At 39.8% G+C, this 3453-nt stretch overlaps 1 pseudogene; it reads right to left on the bottom strand.

The window, feature by feature from the left end:
• Nucleotides 1–1801: 1801 nt before the first annotated feature.
• Nucleotides 1802–2007, bottom strand: LOC132000351 (U2 spliceosomal RNA; annotated as a pseudogene).
• Nucleotides 2008–3453: the final 1446 nt, after the last annotated feature.

The following is a 3453-nucleotide window of genomic DNA, read 5'->3' as shown; positions in this document are numbered from 1 at the left end:
GGAGAAGAAAGGAAAACCAGGAGACAGACTCTTAACTCTAGAGAACAAACTGATAGTTACCAAAGGAGAGGAGGATGGGTCATGGGTTAAATAGATGATGGGGACTGGGGAGGCCACTGGCTGTAACGAGCACCAGGAGATGTGTGGAAGTATTGAATCACTAAATTCTACACCTGAAACTAATATCATGCTGTATGTCAAATAACTGGAATTTTCTAAAACTTGGAAAGAAAAAAAAAATTTATGATTCAATTTGTGAGTGCTGTTATATGACCCACCATCCTGCCCCCCAAGACCAAGAGTCCTTTTGTTGACTTTCACTTTAGAAAAAGTCACGAGATACAGTGGTGGACAATTCTGGAATAAAATCCAGATTCCAGATATAGATATATATCATTTTGTTTTATGTGACTGAGAGATAATTGCATCCGACACTGCCATGGGAAGGACACAATACTGCTTGAGTGCATAGGTTTTGGAGTTGGTTGTCTGGTTCTGTCTTATTCTGCTGCTTTTCATCTCTGTGACCACTCAAGTTATTCAATATCTCTAAGGTCTAACCTCTTCACTGGACAAAGGAAATAATCATGACACCTTCTTATAAAGTTAACCGAGCTGTGTAACTACTAATCAGGATTCCTGATTTCATATAACAGAAATTTACCTTGGTTAACTCAAGCAGAAAGGAACTTACTAAAAAGATATTGGTCTTCTGCAAATTTGAGAAGTCTGGTGCACTTGAGCTCCGACTGGAATAAAAGGAGCAAAGGCATCTTCACGTTATCGCCATGGAAGGTTCTCTAAGGATTCCATTTCTGGTGCCATATTCAGGAGAACCAACTAGCTATGCCTATGAACTTTGAATTCTTCACTCAGCCACTGCTTCCCATGGTAATTTCTGAGGGATTTGGCCTGCCCATGTCTTAAGATTTCTGGAAATTCCAAAGAGAATTTTCTTTTTGGAGGATCTTCTGTCCTATGACCCATGCCAGATGACAGGGACCGATTTCCATCTTTCTCGAGTCACACACTTCAATAGCATTGGTATTCTCATCCTTCTATTTGAAAGATAAACTGAGATACAGAGAGATGTAGTAACTTAGTAACTTAGTGAGCTACCACATGACAGAGTAACCCATCAAGGTAAATCCAAGGTAAATGTGTGACTAAGAACTCCAATACCTTATTTTTTCACTGCACTGTGTCCCCAAAGTTCAGATATATTTCCTGCATTTCCTGTTCTACCTGCCTTAGGACTTAGCACCTGGCTAAGTATACTCATTCAATGTAAGCAGAATTAAATTGGAACCATTCACCTTTCTCCCAGAGTCATCCTCTAACCCCAAGCTGATCTAGATTTATATAGTTTGTCTGTAGCAGATGTATTTTTGAAGGGAAAGTGTTTGGAGTATAGATATATAGAAATAGACAAAGATACATAGATAGTTACCTGACTTGTATGGCTAACAACAGGAAGTTGGTATGAAAAAGAACAGAAGAGAGTGGTTTAAAGTAAGAGAGGTCCTTTTGTACTTAAAATTCACTTCTGAAGCCCTGTATCACAACCTCCTCATACTGGGGAAATGAAGGTATAAAGACAGATTTCAAACATTGGAACAGGTTTTTTCTTTTTCTTTCTTTTTTTTTTCTTTTTCTTTTTCTTTTTCTTTTTTTTTTTTTTTTTTGCCTAAACATGAATGCTGATCTATTCCCTCTCTAGCTAAGAATTTTTGTCCCAAGCCCCTAGGGGTCAACAGATCTGCCTCTGGAATCCATCTCTGTCATGGTTGCACCTTCTAACTTCAGACCAATTGTGATTGAGTGTGAAAACTGTGCAATTAATAAGCAAAAGTTTTTGAATGTCAAAGAGTAATATATTGCCTTAGTTTTGTATATTCCTGGAATCTCAGATTCATTTTACGTTAGGAAGCCTCATTTTTCTACAAAATCCAAAGCTCTGGGAACACATATCTACACTTGATCTTAGCCAAAAGGCCGAGAAGCGATGGGGCAGCAATGGGGAACACATATCTAAGGAGAACAACTTCCCATCTTTCTGGTACTGCAAGACTTCAAAATCTCAACAGCTATGTGGACCTCAGATTCTAAGGAAAATGGAAAAGGGAGGATAAAATCCCAAATTTATGTAAAGTTTCAGATTATACATCTCTAATTATCATATTAAACACAATCACCAAAGTCTTAAAATATCTTGCCTTGTTGTTGAATTTTGATTCATGTAAGTTCCTTTACATTTTTTAAAATTTAATTTAATTTAATTTTTTTCCAGTGATCCAAATTTCATTGTCCATGCACCACACCCAGTGCCCCATGAAATACGTGCCCTCCTTAATACCCAAAGCCAGCCTCACCCAACATCCCACCCCCCCGTCCCCTCCAAAATCTTCAGTTTGTTTCTCAGAGTCCACAGTCTCTCATGCTTTGTCTCCACCTCCGATTTCCCCCAATTCACTTCTCCTTTACTTTTTAAAATTTTTCAAATATTTTATTTATTTATTTGAGAGAGAGAGTGAGAAAGTGAGCAGGAATGGAGGAAGGACAGAGGGAGAGGAAGAAGCAGGCTCCCCACTGAGCAGAAAGCTCTACATGGGGTTCAATCCCAGGACCCTGGGATCATGACTGAGTCCAAGGCAGAAGTTTAACTGACTGAGCCACCCAGATGTAAGTTCTCTCAAACAGATAATTTTTATGCTCACCAAAAGGCTCTGGAAAAAATATTACTTCCACTATTTACTTGAGAGGAAACTGGAAAACAGAAAAACTCAGTAGTCATCCCAATTCTAATACTTATTATGTGTCTGGACCCGGATTTGAACTTTTTTCTCTCATGCCAAATTCCATGCACATGTGTACACACACATGCATGCACACACATGCACACATACACACCTGAAGCCAGAACAGGGTCATTTAGAATTTAAAGACCTCTTCTCTCTTTACAAATCATTGTTAGGGTTGGGGCACCTGGGTGGCTCAGTTGGTTAAGCATCTGCCTTCAACTCAGGACATCATCCAGGGTCCTGGGATTGAGCTCCAAGTGGGGCTCCCTGCTCAGTGGAGAGCCTGTTTCACCCTCTTCTTCTGCCCCTTCCTTGTACCCCTGTTTGTGCTCTCTCACTTATGCTGTCTCTCACTCACTCGTGTTCATTCTTTATATCTCAAATAATTATACAAAATCTTTTTTAAAAAATATTGGTAGGGGAGAATCAAAAGTAATGGAGAAAAGAAAAGGAACAGATCTGGGGTACCTGGGTGGCTCAGTGGGATAAAGCCTTTGCCTTCAGATCGGGTCATGATCTCAGGGTCCTGGGATCAAGCCCCGCATTGGGCTCTCTACTCAGCGGGGAACCTTCTTCCCCCTCTCTCTCTGCCTGCATCCCTGCCTACTTGTGGTCTCTGTATATCAAATAAATAAAATTTTTAAAAAAAGAA

Source organism: Mustela nigripes, chromosome 13 (assembly GCF_022355385.1).
Source record: "Mustela nigripes isolate SB6536 chromosome 13, MUSNIG.SB6536, whole genome shotgun sequence".
NCBI lineage: Eukaryota > Metazoa > Chordata > Mammalia > Carnivora > Mustelidae > Mustela > Mustela nigripes.
The sequence above is the reverse complement of the archived record's forward strand: the minus strand, read 5'-3'. Positions and strand labels throughout refer to the sequence as shown.